This window comes from Nestor notabilis, unplaced genomic scaffold, assembly GCF_000696875.1.
Source record: "Nestor notabilis isolate BGI_N333 unplaced genomic scaffold, ASM69687v1 scaffold8475, whole genome shotgun sequence".
Classification (NCBI taxonomy): Eukaryota; Metazoa; Chordata; class Aves; order Psittaciformes; family Psittacidae; genus Nestor; species Nestor notabilis.
Window position 1 is genome coordinate 5,976 of NW_009929744.1, and position 20,993 is coordinate 26,968.

The window sequence follows — 20,993 nt, forward strand, 5'->3', positions numbered from 1 at the left end:
AGCTTGTACAAATTGGTGCCAGAGCATATGAGGAATGAGAGAGAGAGCTCAGTTGTGGCCATGGTTAAAAGAGCAAGAATGAATAAGTGCATCATTTCCTGACAAGAGCAGAAAATTGTTTTAGGCAATTACTAGAGTAATAACACTGGCATCTTTAAAGGTTGCTTATCTCTCATCGACAGGTACTTCCTGGTACTAAATCATAGCTTGTGCAAGACTTTGTATACGTTTTATATCTTTCATCTGGCAACTGACCGTATATTAATGCACAACCAGGAAACAATCCTTATTTAATCATTCAGTGATTCAAAAATATTGACTTTGTGACAATGCAACATCTCCCCATCTGCTGTCTTTGTTTTGTGAATTGATCTCCAGAATACAAAAGAGATAAGGGGCTCCGAGTATGCTCGGGGCTGCTGGTGCAGGAGGAGCAGCCCCTGCTGCCTACCGGCACACACTGCAAAGGCAAAACGGAGACTGGAGACTGCAGAAATAATTCTCATTAAACAACAAATTGGTCCTTGAAATTCAGGATCCCCCCCCGCCTCGAGTAAAGCAATTCCTCAAATGCCAAATTTGCACTGACTCTCAGAGGGGTGCGTGTAGATTGGAATGGCAAGGATGGGCTCTCGAAAGCAAAAGAATAAGTCAATCTAATATCTAGATACTCGGCTGCCTTCTGTTGCCTTGCCTGCCCTCTGCCAGTGAGTCCAAGCACACACACATGGATGTTCAGTCTACCTTCACACACTGAAAACTGGACTGTCATGTCTGAGCTGGTTAATAAGTTACGAATCTGAACAATTATTAACGGGCTTTCAGATGTGTTAGATTGCATCAGGCTGTGATTAAGTTTACTTGATTGTACCTGCTCTGTTTCTGTGCCCAAAGCTGTAAGCAAGGCTCAGTGAATTCAGAACTTAATCTTAAAGGAGATTTCATCAGAACTCTGGAATTTTCCCCCTCATTTTCTGACTAGCCCTGTATACCTACCTGTTTGACTTCTGGTTTTGTTTAGTCTGGACAGCCTGAAATGTCTGTTCAGTTTGTGGTCAGCACTGAACCGAATCTACTCAGAAAACAATCGATGACCTCTAACACAATCTATACACTTATGACAGAGACTGAGATCTTGAAAATTTAGGTTTCCAAAAAATCAGATTTCTTGTTGGAGTTAGGCAGGAGGGAAGGTGTAAGAAATGCCTTGTAAGTATTATAAGAAGTGTCTCAAAGAAAAGAGAGAAGCCACTTGGTATTTTGCAAAGTTTAGTTTACATGCACTAGCATTGTTTCTGTATGTGCTACCAGTGACCTTTGCTGCCAAGAAGTTCTCCAGCAGAGAGAAGTGCAGGTATGAACACATCCGCTCGTACTTGGTAGGGGAATCAGCATGGTGTTTAGTTTTCAAAACAGCCAAATTAGCAGGTAATAAAAAAAAAATATAAATAAAAAGAGCAAACATGAAGTGTCAAAATACTATTCAAAGTAGACTAATCTTAGAGGATAAACCTTTTGGTTTTTTCTGCCATTAAAATGAAGGAAGTTTCGCATACACCAAAAAAAAAGAAACCCCCATGATAAGTAAAATAGTAAAGGGAAAAGTATTCTGATTTTAAACCAAGCCACAATCCAATTAAATTGAACTCCCAACCCAAATAAGATGCTTTTACATCCAAAATACTGTCTCCTTGTGTGGTTTGTTGTTATCTACCCAAAATTAGCTGTGCTCATGCTTGTTCTCTGGAGCTGAGACCAGCTGGCATTTGCAGACACTGCCACAGAACTCCTGCCAGAGTCACATCCAACCTACACGCTGGGGACAGCCCCCAACCCCGCTCCTCATGGGTCTGAACCCACAGCAGTGACCCTCAGGTCATCCCTCCACGGGGAGCCTTTCCAGCCCGGATAGTGCATGGTGCCAACAGCCACGGATGGGTTGCTCTGCCTGGCTGCACATCTTCAGCATTCCTTACCTTTACCTTGTCCTACCTTTTCTCTTCACTCTGGGGAAGCACAAACAGATAGACTTTTTAACACTATGTTTGCTGTTGTACATCGCTTGGGAAGTTTTTTAAGGCGATTTGAGATCAAAGGTGTTCCAGAAAAATGGGTAGTTATTTTGAATTTTTTTTTTTTTTCTTGAAAATCTACCAGAAATCTCTTTCCAGTTGAGGAATGGAAAATTAAAACACTGGATGCTTCAGCTTTTTTGCTAAGAAGTTTAGCAAACAATGTTTACCAAAAATCAATTATTGTGTCCTGTGCCTTGAAATAATGAAACTTTAAGTTTTTAAAGATTTCTGGCAAAGTGAAAAAACCTTTATGCTTGAGAAACTTCTATGCAAGAGAAACCCTCTCTCTTTCCTCCAGAGAAGAAAAGAGTTAAGTGGACCCAGAGTTTAGTAGGATCAAATACCTTCTGATGCTGAAAAGTTGTGCTTGATCATTGCAGAGGGGAGGAGTGAGGAGGAATAGGAAAGTAGTCTGCAGCTTGCTGTAACAAAACCCAGAACAGTCTGTCCTCAGTGAAGAGAACAAAGAGGAGGGAGCCAAAACCAAAGAAAAGGTTCCAGTTAGCTTCTCCTCAAAGAGAGGGGCAGTCATGAAGTGCTGGAGTAGGCTGGGGAAAGAAGAGCAGTTGTGAAGTCTCTGCTCTTGGCACGGGCACATGCCAGGAGGACATGTCTTCACCATGTTTTACATCCTCCCCAGTCCTCTGAAATGTAGATTTACAGGTATATGGGATCACGCAGGGGCCATTAGGCAGGAAGAGTAAAGGTGGTAGGGAAGCAATGTCAGTAGTTGTACAGGAGAGGGCAGAGGCTCTCTCTTCTAGTACACGGGCAAAGCATCAGCGGTAGGAGTAGGTGGAGGCTGCAGGGAGGAGAAGCTGTACTAGTTGCCAGTGAGGGGAATGCTTTGCTTGTCAGCCCGTGGAGCCTGTCTGAGCGCAGCTATTAGTTAACTCTGTGTGGTACCGTTTCTAAAATAGCCACAAATAGCAGGTATCTTTTGTTGTTGTTCTCATGAGCTTCCTCTCCAAATTACCACAGGCTGGCTGGTCCAGAAACTTCCTGGTGCCATGTGCGTCCGGTGCTCTCTCCTACCATGGCACACTCAGCATGGCAGCATGCTTCAGCACAGGCCTACCTACCCCAAAGCTACCTGCTCATCTGCTCTTCTCACTGACACGCTGGTGATAGATACATCATCAGCCTAGAGAGCTTAGTGATGTCCCAGATTCCCTTCTCTCCATGGCCTGCTCACTTCAGAAGCCCTTTGTTGCACAGAGGGTTAGTTATGGTCAGGCTCTTCCGCACGTGCTGAGCTCTGAGATGATGCCACCTTGGCATATGAGCTGCTGTTTTCTCAGTGAAGACCTCAATTCTCTGGCTATGAAGAGCAGATCTCAAAACAGATTAATGCCAAGTACACCACTTTCCCTTTCCTAATACTGCGGTTCTCAAAATCTTGTGTCTCTGACCACCAGAACATGAATATTCAACTACTTCAGAAGAACTGCTGTTCAAAGAGGGCCCCTGCCAATTTTGACCTGGTCCCAGAAATAGTGAGACCCCAAACATATGTACTTAGGGCCATTTTAGCCACCAAGGACACCCCAGATGCCTGCATAGAGCTACACAGGACTTATATGAGCAGTCCTTGTAGAGGAGCTGAAGAGATTGCAAAATGCCTAAAGGTTCTAGATGGGCAACTGAATTACCCTATAGCTGTCCCTCCCATAGAATTATAGCATTGTAAGAACATTCAAAGTTAAAAAACCCAGTTTGTTTGGGTCGTCTCAGAGGCCTGCTGGTCCAATCTCAATCCATACAGTGGCCAGGAGCCCCCACTGGTGTTGCCTGTAGAGGTCTCCTCCCCACTCTGCCCTCCAGCAACCAGCCATTTCCCAGCCTCCTGAGCTGGAAGTTGCACCTACAGAGTTATGCTCTGTGAGTTTCTCTAGCCCCCCTTTGAACCTATTAAGACATGTGGAAAATCTCATGGTAACAAGTACTACAAGCACTGAAATGTTATATCCTGAAGGTCACATCTGGTGTTGCAAGCTGCTGTTCAGATTCTGGGGCATCCTCACTGCTGGCTGACGACTGCAAGGCAAGAGGTTACATGGCTGGCAAAGTTCAGCAAGACTGTCTCTGCCACTGGGCTTGCCAATGGGCTGGCCTTTAACCCGGATTTGCTGGGACTCATGACTAAAGCCTGAGGAGAAGGCAAGGCATGGGGTGGCCCTAACACTTTCCATCTGAAAGCAGCGCTGCTGGCAAACAACTGGAGTGCCTGCAGAGCACAGATGCACATGCACAAGAAGAATAGAAGGAATTAAGAGCCTAAACACACTCCTCCTTTACTAGTTTCTTTCTGTATGCCTGGTGTAGGAGTCAAACTTCCAGGTTTGTAGTTCCAAGCTAGGTCACCAGGCTTTCTGAGGATGCTGCTTTTTAGCTTAGGTGGAAATAAATCCATTTAGCACCTGGTCCTCCTTCATAAGTCCTTAAATTTTAAGTCCCTGGGCAAGTGTCTCTCTTAAACTAAGTACACACATTCCTTCACTAAACAGTGGACATGTGTAGGTGCCTTTGACACCCCCAAGGCAAGCACAAGGGAGTTTGATACCCATTTCTCCCTAAGCTGTCAAGGGAGCTAGGCTCTGACAGATATTCATAACACTCAGCAGAGAGACATGGGGGATCTGCCATCAAGCCTGGAGTTCTGGTCTGAGCCCACAGCTCTAACAGGGCATTTAATATGGATAAAGATGAGGACAGGCTCCTTTTCCATTTTCTCCTGGGTCGTTAGAGTTTGGCTTTTGGATTGTTTTTTTCCAGTATCATCCTCCAGCATCCAGCCTGGGTATGGTCTCTGATACTGGGGGAAGCAGACCACTGAGGCAGCAGACTCCAGCTAGACCCTGAGAACTTCTGTGGCTTTGCAAATGCTAACTGGGAGAAACTGCCAAATCCGACTTTCTCTGGAGTTTGACAGCAAAACAAGTGTTTTTTAGTTACCAGTGAGACCTTAATAACAGCCTCGGATGATGCAAGCCCTTCGAGCTTGGAGTTAATTTGATTTTAGCAAAAATCACATCCCTATGACTCTTTCTCTTTGAGGTGATGGGTGGGAGTGAGTCACTGGCAGGTGAGAAGAGTGCCATGGACTCTCCCTTTCAAAGGCAATCCTGTGCTTCCTTTTCACTGCAGATTAAGACAAAAACTCATTTTAAATTTCTGATGGAAAAGCTTTCTGTAATGCAGTTTCAGGCAAATCATAATGTCTGTTAAGTCCAGAGTGCTTTGGCTCCGCATGGATTTTACCATGGATTGCCAGCCACCCATCACTGAAACAATGAAACACAAAGATGCTTCTCTTTCCCCTCTGGCTTTGATATGCAAAATTAAAACCTAACACCTACCCCAGTTTTAAAATTCTGGGATTTTTTTCATGCTTCTTCAAATGGAATGAAACAGAGGTAATTCCTTTCAGTAGCTGAAATCATGATCTCAATCTTACAGGTTTCCTTTCTCCCACACAGCAGGTTTGGAAATGGAGTTCAGAATGTCTTTCTATACTGGTCTGTCTCTTTCTGTTACAATGACATTAAAGGCTTGAGCCAAATGGATAGTACTTGAAAGTCCTTTTTCAAAAGAATTCACATAAAGGAGTGCCTGTAAAATAGTTCCATCTGCTTACTACCCCCTGTGTATTACAAGCCACCAAAATGAAAAATATCACAGTGCTGAGAGGATTATCTCACAAGCAAATATTCTCATGCCTTTGACACAAATGATTCAAATCTTTTGACTCCCGTGGCAGCATAGTACTAGTGGTGAGAAAGGTCCTAAAACATGCGTGCACCAAAAGCTTAATTCAGTGCAGGATGACACAGGAGATTAAAAACAAACAAAACCAAGAGCTGTTCATTGCTTTGCTGCTCCACTCACAGCTACTGATCCAAAATCCATATGCTCTCTTTCATCAGTGAACACTCAATTACAGATGTATGGACTTGCACTGGTGTACATATCATATCATAAAATGCGACAGCATGCTTTAGTCCCTGAAAGACAGGCAAGAAATGCTGGGAAGTGCAGCAGCGTAGCCCTGTAATCTGGAATTGCCACTGCTGGCAATAGGCAACCAGCTTTGTAATGAGTTTGCAGACCTTCAGGAAGAGGGCTTGCTGGACTTGCTTTGTCTGAACCATTTTTGATCTGCCTGAAGCTTGGTTTATTTCCTCCTTGACAGCAATTCCTCTCACTGACCAGCTGCCTACAGTAATTTGTTTTAATTTTATCTTTGTATCATGCAGTTTTATATTGATGGCAGTAATAGGTAGTAATTTTATGTATAATGAGATGTTTATGATAATACAGGGTTGAGAAAGACCAGACTGGTACAATTGCAGAGGCCTTGAGAACTGAAGGCACAGCATGCAGTATAGAGCAGTGCAGGCATGAAATTGTAAAAGCTGAGGCACAGGCTTGGCATTGGAAACCTCACAGCTCCTCATCAGTGGTCAGTTAGAGAAATGCAGACAAGGAGCTGGACAAACCTGGGTTTAAGGGTAGTAAAGAGGACAAAGAAATAGCTTTTAGCATACATGAAATGCACCACACACAGTAAATTCAGTTGTTACATGGAGTTGCAGACCAGTAAAAAAAAAGGTGTGAGTACAAGTAGGTGCTAGAACATCAGGTTGATAATATCCCCAACAAAGGACACCAGAAGCTGAAGATTTATAGTGTTAAGTCATTCAGTAGGATGAAGATGCTGACTTTTAAGATCCAAAGGAAAAACAGAAGGGAGAGTATAATCCCAAGAAAATGGGTAAAACTAGATATGTGTTATAATTTTAATTGCATTAGTATCACTGACACTTTTCCCCTTATTGAAGGATTTTAGTTACATTATTATTCTTTCTTTTTTGTTTTTCTGCAACAATTAGATTTGGATTTGCAAGACTTTTCACGTCTAAATAAAAATTCTTGGCTTTACTTGTATGTAAGGTGTTTCCTTTTTGCTCACAAACAAGACCTTGAATGTAACAGAAGGGAAGAAAGATAACCATGAGGGCCTCTTCAAACTCAGCTCCTAGCAAGGGGCCCAAAGGCACTCTGTAAGATCCCTCCTGCTCTTTCTGAGGCATGTCACACAGGTTGCCAGCTGCGAACAGTGTCAACAGGAAGTTTGACTGTTATGTTGTGTGTGGTTGTTTTCACATCACAGACTTGAGGTCTGTCCCAGCAGTTAGATTGCTTTGTCGTTTCCAAGTATTTCCCTTAAAATGCGGTGGTGGTTTTTTTCTTAGCTGGGAAGTCAGGCAGGTGATGTCTCTCTCCATGCTGGCTGGAGGGTAGTGATGTCTGTGTACACCACTCACTTGACCCTTGATGCCTGCTGAGCATATAATGAAGAATGATTTTAAATAGCAGTGATAACATGTGTTGGTTATGCCCAGCAGATTTGGCATCAGCTATTCAGATCTTACAAAGATCCTCCTGTACAGCTTGTGGGGAAATATGCCCCAGCTGTGACATGTTCTTTCTTTCTCAGCAGCAAGCTTTGTTCTCCTTCTGTCTGACCTCTGTTTTAACAACTTCTGGGAAACAAAAAAACTGTGTTAACTCCCTTACATGCACACAAGCTTTTCTTCCCTGGCCCAGGTGCTCCCATCTACCTGCAGGTTAGGTGGGGGTGCTGCCTGGAGGAGCAGACCCTAGCTCACAGGCTTTCACAGTGCCGTAGACATCTACAAGGCTTGTGTGGAAAGGGACCAAGAAGCATTGATGGTGGCACTGTTCTGCAGGCATGTGCTAGGGAGGACATCTGGCAGAGAAATGCAAAGTAGGCACACCAAATGCTGCAGGAATGGTAGCAGGATTCCCAAAACTTTTCCAGCTTCACTGGACAAGTTATAGTGTATTACAAACCCTGCTTTGTTTTGAGACCTTCTCCACTAGTCGGGTTGTAATTTCACTCCCTGGCAAACTTACTGCTAACTTTAGTAGTGTGGCATCTGACGTGCAGTTAGGCCTGAGACAGAAGAGATGAAACGCTTGGTGTCCATGCTTTCCCCTGAAGTTATTCACCTGTGCCATGACCATTTACACTAGCTAATGTTCTCACTCCTGTATTTCACTCTTTACCTGTATTATGGGCACTGACATTGACAGGGACCATGCACAGTACATACCACTAGCAGCAACCGGAAAGCTGTAATTTTCACAGCATCAACTCTAGGATACTGGCACAAGTCAGCATTTAAGTGTTTGTGAGCCACTTCTGCCTGAAAGCTTCCTTTTTAAAGCCAAGTTGGTCTCAAATGGATTTATGCTAGTGAAAAATATAGTTCAGCCACACAAACAAGCAACCAGACTGCAACTACTGCTGTGTTTCTGATGCACCATTCCTGCATTTGAGGCCAGATAGTGCTAACAAGAATTTATTGACATTATCTACCCAGAAATTGCATAATCTGGCATGTTTGTTATCTACACGAGGAAGTCACTATCTTCTGAGGGATGAAATCCTCACAAGTTTTTATACAAACCATCATGCGATCTGGATGTCACTGAAGATGTCTGTTTTGATGATGTCAAGCAAAAAGCCCAAAACAAACCAAAGCAAACCAAAACCAAACCAAAAAACCCGGCTCACATAGTATCAATGAAAAGTAACAAAACATTTATCAGAATAGAATATTACAATAACGTGAATCCTAATTGTACTACTACTGTAAATATGTAAGCTCTAGTAATGGTGTGTTAGTTTAACACCAGTTCCCTCTGCCCAGGACAGGGGCTGCAGCGCTGTGCTGCAGTTCGTGGTGTGTTACTCACTGCAGCTTCTTTGTCCGTGAAGAGGCTCTGCCAAGTGGCACCTCCAGTGTGCAAGGCCAGCTCTGCCTCTGTCATTGCCTGGTGTCATCCCCTGCCTGCACTGCCTGACCTGGATGGCCCTGTCCTGCCATCACCAGCATGGCACGTGGCATCAAGGAGGAAGGTGGGAGCAGAGTCCCGAGACTGCTTTGGCTGCTTTCAGCAATGTTTTCACCCAAAGGTCAAGCAAACACTCCTCACTGCACTGTCACCCCAGTGCCTGGTTGCCAAAGAGGAACCAGACCTCCTCTAGCCAAAAGAAAAACAGAGAACCCTGGACATATGGAAAATTTGGGGCTCCAAGCTTATGCTGGAGGATTTATCATTACACGGCACAAATCGGTGCCTGTTTCTTAGTTAGGGACAAAGTGGGTAAATTGGGAGGATGAGGACACAGAGACACCTGGCCAGGATATCTTTCAGAGACATTTGGTGGCTGACATCTAGCTGCTCTCTGACTGTTAGTGTCATGATTGTGATCCAAATTAGAATAAATTGTGAACTCTTTAACCAGAGCTGTGAAAATGCAACTTATTCCTCATATTTAAGAGAAGGTGGAGTTAAAGGCAGTAGGCTAAAAATGTCATTGATAAGGTCATGTGGGTTAAATAGGAGTAGTCCAACACCTACCAACGTATTAAGTACTCTGGTGGCCAGGACTGCACTGACGAGTATAAAAAAGGTTTTGCCAGCAACACTGGCAGGTTTGTGGAGAGCAGATACACAGTCTTGGTTAATTCCTTAAGCAGCTTGGATTATTTGCAAAGCACATCAGCATTCCTCACAGTCACAGACAGTGGCTTCTTAAATACTAGGCTTTAAATAACAAAGTAAGGCTGCAAAAGCCATTCAGTGGAAGTTTCTTCTCCCTTCCCCAATGCCCATACAATTCTTCACCACGTAATTGCTAGGCAAAGCTAATGCTGCAAGATAAAACAAACTCTAGATAAACACGTTTATAGAACTGAGGCCTGCACTTTCAAGTCCAGAGATTTCCCTGGTTGATCCCGTGTTTTGAATAAAATACAGAACATTTCTAGGCATGACAGTGTAGTTGTCTATTTATCACCAACAGTGTAAGGCTGTTATCCAAACTGAGGCATGTGGAAACAAAAGAAAGCACAAAACACAACACCTCTTCTATATACATAGGTGGTGTGATATTTTCTCTCCAGGTTTTGCATTTTTGGTTAGGACATCTCTGGTCATCTCTGCCAGAAATTCTTTGTGGGTGGTGTGGGTAAGGCATCAGTCCTTAATGTTTAACTCAGAAATCAGGGAGTGCACTGGAGGAACTCACGGGTGGTACAAGGTTTCCTCTGCAAAGTCTGTTTACAAAGCACTTACATTTGCCAACTCTCTAGCCCAGGGACTTTCCCAGTAGAGTAATTTCCTGGAAAGAGAAAATGTGTTGAGATACAGGTTCCTGATGTCTGGTTCTTCTGGTGTCACAGCTCAGATCCAAAATACCTCAAGAGTGTAAGCATCCAAAGACGCAACTGCTCGACTCCACCGTTGGTACTGTCAGAACCGAAAAACCATTTCACCACAGACTGTCATGTTTTGTTGTTCTCCACAAATGCTAGAAGACTTCATAGCAAAAAATCAAAAGCTCAACTGGGTCAGGTGCTCTCAACCTTGTTGCTGAACTTGCTTTTCTGGAGGAATACTGGTTTGACCTATTTACCCCAGAGTAAATGGAATTGTCACCTTACCCTGTGGTTGATGCGCCGAGATTACCATACTGAACATTACAACTTGGATCTTGCAGGAGGATCAATTATCTGTGGACTCCAGTAGGTAAATAGAATAAATAGCTAATCTAAAGACTGGTTTAATATTTGTTCTTTATTCAAATACACTAGTGCATTCAGACAATCTCTGTAACAGTTCCCAGAGAAGTAACTACGTAAGACGTGATCTGGTACTCCATGTAACAGAGGTCTTAATTTCAACAAAAGTAGTATCAGGTCTTAATTCCTAAGGCCTGAGAGTAATTATTGTTCCTGGTAAATGGCGACTGAAATTTGATTATGTTGCTGCAGCATGTCAGGAGTTGTCTGGTTCATAAGAAACAAATCCATCCCATTTTCTGAAAGCATTTTTAAGATTTTATTTATTTATAGCCCTGAATTTGTTCCACATCACTCAGAAATAACAAGTGGGGGACACTCACTGAAGTGCATGCTGTTGCCCCCTTTAGCAGGGGGCTCCTGCCTCTGTGGGTACCTGGGATAGGCTCTTCCTGCTCACGCTCTCCCCAGTCCTGTTGTTCTGCACCATCTTTGCTATCACTTTACAACACATCAGCATTCAAGCCTGCAGCTACAGTCTCTGCAATGTTTATCAGAGAGCTGACAAGTTTCAGGTGATTTGTAGAGATGTTTTAAGCTATAGTCCAGAAAACCTGACTCCAACTGCATAGGTCTTCCCAATACACCACTGAATTGACTCTGAGACACAATAGCACAAGATAAGCAATTTATTTTGGGGCTCTGAATTCACCATTTTTGCCCATGCTCTCAATCTCTCCCCCAACTCACTCCCGCTTTTTCCCTCTTCAGGGTACTCTTAACTTCAAGCCATGAGTTGTGCTTGGGTTAGATGCATGAAATGACAGGCAAAAGCTACAGGGCGTTAGCACAGTACTGAGCCAAACCCAGGCTTTTATCGCTGCTCTGCAGTCAAAGCTAGGTATTCTTAGACCTCAGGGGCCAGGTGTCACCACATTGCTATCAGATTTCTTACAGAAAATTTGAGGTGAGGCTGGGATCAGCAAAAGGTGTCAACTTACCCCAGAAGCAGGCAAAGCTCACACCTTCCCTGTCACCACCGCTCACACACTCTCCCACACTTCGCCTCTCAACCCACTTCCTCTGTCCCATCCCATCTCTCTGCTCTGGGTTCACTTTGCTCATTCCTCTTTCCCAGTCACCACTGAAGGAGGTGATATGCTGTGTCACGCTGGCTGCCACAAGTGCCAGCCTCTTCTGATAGACTTGCTAGTGACTCATGAAACCTGGGCTTCAAAGCTGTTGCTAACTCACTGAAACACGCCAGAATACTACACTGCTTTTGCATTTTCTTGTCAATTCCCGGAGATTTAAAACCAGAAGTTTCTTCCAAAACCCATGATGTTTTTACAGGAGTACTAGTGCTTATGGCAGGAGCCAGTCTCTGGGGAACAAGAGGAACACAGAACAAACAAGAAAAATTCCCACAAGCATCCGGCCTTTGTGAAGTTTACTTAGAATAGATGACCTTTTCTAAGCTTTGGAAATGATTTTGTTTGACAGTGAATTGTTTAACTCTAAGCGTTCACTTGGATTTCAAAGGCTTAGCAGATTTCCACAGAGCACATCTATGCACTGCCTCAGCTGCACCTTTGCTTTGATGTTGACTGAGTGACTCAAAACATACGCCTTTAACCAGATAAGCTGTTTCTGCGGAAGGAACCCAAGACCTTTTCTTGTCTTTGTGGATAACCCACATTCCTAAACCACTCTAATACCTGACCTTATTTATAAGCTAAATCTCAGCTCAGATCATATTCCCCAAGGAGGGAAGAAAAATGGTGTCTTCTGTCCAAGCTGGGCCCTGACTTTGGTTTTGGCTTCCTGATAGAGATGCCAAAACCAAAAAAATCCTGAAGGAAATGGTGAAGAAAATCAACACATAACAAGATGATGCAAAAGACTGGATGTTTATGAAGAGAAAGGGTGAAGATCTATATCATGATATGCAGAGCAGAGACTAGGATGAATAAACAATACACTGGCAGGCACATCATGCCACTGTGCAGGCAGAGGTGAAAGCAAGAAGGGCAGAGCAAGGTTAATTCACAATCCTGATAATTCAGAGTCAGTCAAATGTTATTTCAGAAGACCTAAAATTCACTGAGCAGGCAAGGTAGATTCATTAACAACATGACAATTAAACAACAGAATTTATACTGCTCTCTGAGCAAATAAAAATCTGACAATGAGTAATGGAAGGTCAGTATTTCATAAAGGACAACTACCATTCTCTGAACTATATGGGCATATGGTAGCTGCTTATCACAGTAAGTGGAGAAAGTGTGGCTGGTTAACTACACAGAGAATGATTCACTTCAATACTGGTTAATTACACTGAGAGTGATTCGCTTAAATTTCTAAACCATCTCTAGAGTTAAAATGAAAATGTGATCATCATTCATAGAATCATAGAACTATAGAATGTTTTGGGTTGGAAGGGACCATACCAAAGGTCATACAGTTCCGACCACCCTGCCATGGGTAGGGACACCTTCCAATAGACCTGGTTGATCAGAGCCCTGTCCAACCAGGTTTCGAACACTTCTACGGATGGGGCATCTCCCAGCTCTCTGGGGAACCTGCTCCAGATTTTCAGATCCTTCATTCTGAGAACTGCCTTCCTTATATCTATTCTACATCTAGCCTCTTTTAGTGTAAAACCACTGCCCTTGTTCTATCACTGCAGGCCCTAGTAAAATGTCTGTCTGATCTTCATTGTAGCCCCTCTTTAGGTACTAGAAAGCTGCTATAAGGTCTCCTCAGAGCCTTTTCTTCTCCAGGCTGAACCAGCCCAACTCTCTCAGCCTGTCCTCATAGGAAAGGTGCTCCAGCCATCTGATCATGTCCATGTCCCTACTCTCCAATGTCCTCGCTCCAACAGGTCCATGTCCTTTGTATGCTGGGGACTCCAGTACTGCAGGTGGGATCTCACCAGAGCAGAGTAGAGGAGGAGAATCGCCAACCTCAACCTGCTGGTCATGGTTCTTTTGATGCTGCCTAGGGAACAGTTGGCTTTCTGGGCTGCAAGCACACACTGTCAGGTCATGTTGAGCTTCTCATCAACCAACACCTCCAAGCCCTTCTCTTCAAGGCTGTTCTCAGTCCCTTCATACACATTCTGCTACTCCTATCTCTTCCCCTATCAACAGAGAAAATGCCAACCATGGGATTATGACCCATGGCTCAGTATGGTCCACTGAATATTCTGCTACTAATCTTTAGCATCTGCATGCATCATTCATTTACTAATTATTCTGAACCCACGAATATTAAAAATGCCTAAGAAAAAGATGCAGAAAAAAACCCCGGTATTCCAGCAGAACAGAGAGATGTGACAGTCCCAGAAGGGAAGTTTAGTAGCTGTGCCAAGACATTCCTACTGCAGTGGTGGTATAGACTGGTATTGAGTGTGCAGTGTTACCCTGCAACTACTTAAAAGAACAGTTGTAGATCAACTACAGGAGAGAATAAATAATGGAATACAGGAATCACCTAGTCGTAGTTGTTATCAATATTTATCATGAGGTGCTAAAAAGATGAATTGCTTTTTGATTTACAATGCCAGAAGAGACTTCTTTACCTCTCAAGAAAAATTCTACTTTACCAAAAGGAAAAAGAAACCTAAAACCATACCTTGTCACTGTAGCTGAAAACAGAAATACTTCAATTAAAAAAAATTTCTCTCTTCTTCCTTAAGCTTTTTTTTTTTTTTTTTTTTTAAGGTAGGTTAGACAAAACTGATAAATATGCAGCTAGTGAAAGAAGTGAGTTAACTCTGTCTTCACTGTGCCTGTCTCCTCACAGCTGTAGTGGAAAGTCTTTTGTCTCTATCCTTACCAATGGCCAGAAACATCTACAAGGAATTATGACCTAGTTTGACTGCTCATGGAAAAGAGGGAGAGGTGTAGGAGCCCTTACTTCCATCCCACCTTGTGCTCCACGAAAATACCAAGTGCCCATTCAGCCCCAGGAGCATACAAGGTCCTGGCATGCTTCCTCCAGGCACTGCAGTAAGCTAACATCTTCAGTCAGCCTTGCTGCACTTCTCTGTCTCCCTGCATTTGCAGAAACTCTTTGAGCTTCTGCAGTTGGAGCAAACTATCAGTAAAGGTACCAGCCTGAAACATAGGTCCAAGTCTCATCCCCAGCCTCTGACAATGACATGTCCAGGTATGCAAGCTTCTTCTCAATTTCCCTTTTTAATCTGCTGTAAAGAAGATGCAAAAAGATGACTAAACCACAGCTGGATTACCTTCAAAAGTAAACTTAACTTCTACCTGGAAAAAAGAAATGGGTCAAGTTTCTCTTTAAAGATCACTATCAAAAACACTTCAGAGAAGTATGATTATCTAAAATACAACAGGGAAAATGTATCGCAGAAATTATTTATTTCATGCCAATTTAACTCTTTGACTAGGTATTTTAACACACATTTCAAAAATTTATCCAGTACAACGATAATTTAGAAGACTACAGAGAAAAAATTTTTAACTCGGTGAATTTCAAAACAAGGTGTTACACATACATACTTGTATCATAAGGCAAATGAAGATAGTCTATCCATAAGAAGCACTCCTACAGCCTATCTTAATACACACTGGAGAATGAGTATCTTTATCACTAAACCTATACTTACAAAGGAACTCCCTTATCTTCCAGACACCACTATAGAAATGTAAGGTATTTCTACAGAAAATAGTTAATTTCTACAGTGGTAGTTAAACTGTCACTCTGAAACTCTCATAATTCACAGGAATATGTCAAATACAACATTATCCTTAAGAAATAACTGAAGTTCCATATTATTATTGCCTGCCAATTACAACTAAAACACACATACTCACACAAAAGCAAGGTGAGGAATACATTCCAGTACGTTTTAATAGAACAAAGAATAAACCTGACTGGGCATACCATATGACTGAAACAGAAGATGCCAAATATAATCAGCATAGTCAATGACAGCTTTTAATGTATTAGAAAGGGATCTAGTTCAAGGTGCTTTTTTGCTAGCAATGCTGAGTTTCTGTTAATGTAATCAAATGGTGTAGGAGTGTCTTGGCTTCAGACTAGACTACTTAATTAGAGGCACATCTAGAACTGCCATGAAGCAGTACGTATTCCTGCAGAGCCTATTAGGGAAGAGGAATGTAAAAGTTTCAGAAAGTTCACAAGATTCACAAGTAAATTGCTCTGAAAAAAAATAATTCTGAATTTTAAAGAAAAATAAAAGCTGCAGACAATATATACCCTAAGTAGTATTTTTGTTAATGATTAAGATGCACATATTTGTCTGTAATTATAGGTCTGATTTCTTTAAGAAGCCCCTAAAAAGTTTTCCTTCATCTCTATTTGTATTGTAAATGCCCCTCAGATTGCAAATAATTACAGCAATAATGAAAATTTGAAGATAATATTGTATTTTTCCTGTAACATTTACAGTATTCCAAGATGAATTTAATAAAATATAAACCATGCTAACCACAGCAAATCAGAGTAATCACTTTTTAAACACTTCATATGTAAAAATTGTCATGGTTATGTTTTAAAATAGCAATAAATACTGAAAAGATAGCAGCTTTCTGCCATTCCCATTAATACTGTTAATCACTATTTTACAAGTGTTCGATTGCAAAATAAGGTAGATTATATACCATGCTTTTTCCAGTAGTGTAAGTTACAGCAGTATAGTTTGTTGTTTCTTAACATGCCATCCTACCTAAATAATAAAATATATTATAGTTTGCCCAAAGTTAGCACAGACTAGAATTTGCATATCCTTCACCTTCCCTCACAAAAAAACTCACTCACTTCACAGCTAAGGGATGCACCTTTCTCAAGCAGAATGGAAAGGACTCATTTCCCAATACAGATATCAGAATATGTGTATCTTTAAATGCCTAAAACCCAGAACTACAAATCCAGTAGGAGCCGTAAGTGTGACTAGAGATTTTTGCTATCCACACTTTTTATGAAATCCAACAGTGACCCAGTATTAAAGTAGCTACTGTTTTCACTCCCACTTTTCAAAGTTCATCACAACTTGCATGGATTCTTTCCGCTGGTTTAAATCTTTGGCATGACAACATTCAAACACTTCTACTTAACTTCAGTGGGTTTTTGGTGTTTTGTGTTGGTTTTGGTGTTCACAAATTAAGAGGAAACTGCAAAATTGTGATGAAATGGAAGTATGCCCTAACTGCTCAGTAATTCAGAAAGAGAAATACTAAAGAAATACATAACGTGACATTCCTTAGCTGCAAATAAATACAACTATATACTGACATAATAAATATGCCAACATTTAGTTCCCAAAAGTACAGTTTGCAAGGCAGTTACATTTTAAATCACCTCATCTGGAACATCAAATGTGATGAACGAACACTATTAGCCTACAGTATATTCAATTCTTAAACATACCAAAGCTAGTTTTAACTTCTTTTAGCTGTGTTACTGTTAGGATTAGAGCTATAGGATTAGAGCTATAGTAGCAAAGAACTTGTCAAGAGTTGCCACAGTCTGGCTGGGAATCGCCACAGAATCATAGAATAGTTTGGGTTGGAAGGGACCTTTAAAGATTATCTACTTCCAACCCATGCCATGGGCATGGACATTTTCAACAAGATCATGTTGCTCAGAGCCCCCATCAGGTTGCACGTAGACCCCAGGTTCTGCATTATTTGTACTACCAGTAACCAAACTAGTTTAAAACTAGCCTAAGCACACAGCAAATGCTGTGCAGGCATATCCCTTATTTCTACAGCGTTCTTTTATAGTTGTACTCTCTATATCTTTGTTAGAAGTCTTCCAAATTTACTCATATGAACTCGTAATTAATTTTCAAAACTTTAGATTAATTTTCCTTAAAATTGCGTATAATTAGAGCAAGAGTAACTGTTGGTCAGCAATTATCAACTCCTTACTTAGACAACCAGCACCCAGGGAGCACGTGACACCAGAAAACTCCAAGCACAATCCAGAGAACTCTCAAGAGATTTTCAGGGCTCAAAGCAGCCATTGGTAACTCCATTACTCCACTGCAACATCAAAAAAAGGTCAGTAGATTCCCACCTCAATAAGCTTAGCCTTTCTGCTAGCAACTGAAATCCCACTGCCATTAACTTATACAGTCAAGTCCTTAAATTATTGTATCCCAATGAAAACTGCACGGAGGGCTTACACCAGGGACTAGTTAGCTTTCATGTATAAAATCCAGACCAAGTTTCCACTGAAAATTCTGTTTGTAGCCATTCCACTGATTTCTAAGAGGGAAGAAAAAAAACCAACAAACCCAGGACCAAGAAGGCTTGATCCAATTCTCTTAAGTCAGCAGGGGCTAGGTAATGATACTTCACAAGCACTCAGAAAAACGAACATTCATTCTATAATTTTTCCATTAGCACTGAATTAGATCCCTTTGTAGTGACATTTTCAAGAGTTAAACAAAGAACTTCAACCTTATTTCATCCAAAGATTTTTTTACAATTAAACTTTTGGGCAATTAAATGAGAGATAAGTTTTAAAAATAGAAATATCAAGTCTAAGAACATTCATGTGGATGGATGTCCATGAATATATACAATCCCCTTCATATAAGGCTGAATTCAGGATAGATCTAAAATAAATTAAATAGGTGCTAACATAAAAGGTGCTAAAGAACAATCTGAATAAAAAGAGTCTCATTTTCTTAACTACAAGTCCCTGATACCGCCAAAAGATTTTGATCAAGCTTTTACAGTATAAAAAATACCAAAACTAACAAAGTGTCCTCTTACAGGTAATCTGGAAATTGTATGCCCTTGAATACATGTGGACATGGCTGTCGTTCAGTGTATTCACCTAAGAACAGAACTGACGATTACTTCGTGTCTGCTAATTTATTAATATAAGTATTTCTATACAAATAGAGTATTCTTTTCTCCTTCATAATAACAATTAGGTGTTTTAAAACAAGCAGAACAATATATTACACATACCACTACTGTTAGAACACATGATGTACTAAATCACAGGAGGTAGTTAGATCCCCATTAACAATTACTTCAGAAACAAAGACTATTCTTAAAAATCAGTAGAACACCTCATTCATAAAAATTTTCTTTTCACAATAACTCATTCCTAGCTGCTTTAAGGGATGTCTGCTTTTTAAGCATGATAAAGAATTTATAATAAAAACATGTTCTCTTTCAGTTTTCAACATAACTTCGCAATCAGAATGTAAGAAAATCCCCAAGTGGTAAAGACTTAAGACATACTGCAGTAATAAAACATTTTAAATAAAGCAAGTTTCCAAAGGTACAATGAATTTGACCACATCTTTTACCTTATGATTACATTTGAGAATTTCTTTAACTAACTACAGTTTAAAAATATATCTACACCAATGAAATTCATGTGAAGTTTTTTTACACTGTTAATAATTGGCATTTTTGAATGGCATTCAAATGAATAAGCATTATTCTTTTTGCAACAAGTTACTGCAAAATACAGGCACCTTAAAAACAGATACATAATGCAACCAGGGTATCTGGGACATTAAAAGTGTTTACCATTATCTACTCATGCTATGTATTTCCCTTCTTTTAAAGGGATACTCTGCAACATGAAGCCGTGCCTGAGTTGTGTGCAAATCATAATGTTTCAGCATTTAACTCAATTTTCACATTGTATTTCTTTTACAGTTACAAAAATGCTAGTGTGCCAAGGTTTTCAACCATTACAACTGTAAAAATCTTAAATCAGGTATCATATCTTTGATAACGTATTCCTGCTATTGCACATATGCTCATATGACAGTGAAACTATGGTCATAGTCAATTTCAAATATTTACACATGCTAAAATTATTTATCTGCATATAATGTTGGAAAACAAAAAATATAGCCTTTCTTGACCAATATAGCTTGCTTCAAAATTTATCCCACCAAATTTCATAGAATAGCAGGTTGGAAGGGACCGCAAGGATCATCTGGTCCAACCCTTCCTGGCAAAAGCACAGTCTAGACAAGGTCCCAGCATCCTGTCTGGCTGAATCTTAAAGGTGTCCCATGCCAGGGAATCCACCGCTTCCCTGGGGAGGTTATTCCAATGAATGTTCTCATTGTGAAATTTTTTTTTTCTCCCCAAGAGTAATCTGTGCCCACTACTCCTCATCTTTTCCATGTGACTCCACATAAGAAGGTAATCTCCATCTTCTTTGCAGCCATCCTTTAAATACTGGAACATATAGTTTATGACTTTACGAAGACAGCCTGCCATTCAATCTTTCTGCTTAACCGTGGTCTGATACATGACCTGGGGGTGCTGGCTGACGCCCTGCTGAGCAGCTTGGGCCCAGGCTGCCAAGAAGCCAACGGCATCCTGGGCTGTATCGGCAGCAGTGTGACAGCAGGGCCAGGGCAGTGATCATTCCCCGGCACTGGGCACTGGTGAGGCTACACCTCAAATCCTGTGTTCAGTTCTGGGCCCCTAACTGCAAGAGAGACATTGAGGTGCTGGAGCGGGGCCAGAGAAGGGCAACGGAGCTGGTGAAGGGTCTGGAGCACAAGTGTGATGGGGAACAGCTGAGGGACCTGGGGGGTTTAGTCTGGAGAAGAGAAGGCTCAGGGGGGACATTATTCCTCTCTACAGCTACCTGAAAGAAGGTTGTAGTGAGGTGGGGGTCAGCCTCTTCTTCCAAGTAACAAGCAATAGGACAAGAGGAAACAGTCTCAAGCTGCACCAGGGGAGGTTTAGATTGGTTATTAGGAAAAAATTCTTCACAGAGCAGGTAATCAGGCATTGGAACAGGCTGCCCAGGTAACTTAAAGTGTTCAAAAACCATGTAGATGAGGCCCTCAGTGATACGGTATAGTGGTGGCAGTCCTGGGTAATGGTTGGACTTCATGATCTTAAAAAGGTCTTTTCCAACCTAGTTGATTCTATGATTCAAAGACCACTGAAGCCAAAAGAAGCCTTAATTTCATTCAGTAGATTTTGGACTAGGCATTAAGTTCTAATAAAAAAGAATATAGAAAGTGTTTATTATAGTAATAGATAAAACTGCACTTTGGATGCATTAAAATGCTCTCACAGCACCTGTTAAAATACAAAAAAAAAAAAAAAAATCCTTCGAAAAAATCCTCTTCCTAAAACTTAAAATATTACAGCAAGTTGAGCCCTGGGTATATTTATGAAGTTTACCCTCTATTAATTTAATTCATATTTTTCTCCTTTTGGTCATGACACAAAAGCCTACACTGATGCACAACAATATCTACAATAGAAGAAGCATATTCTTGTCATATACAGGTGCGTTT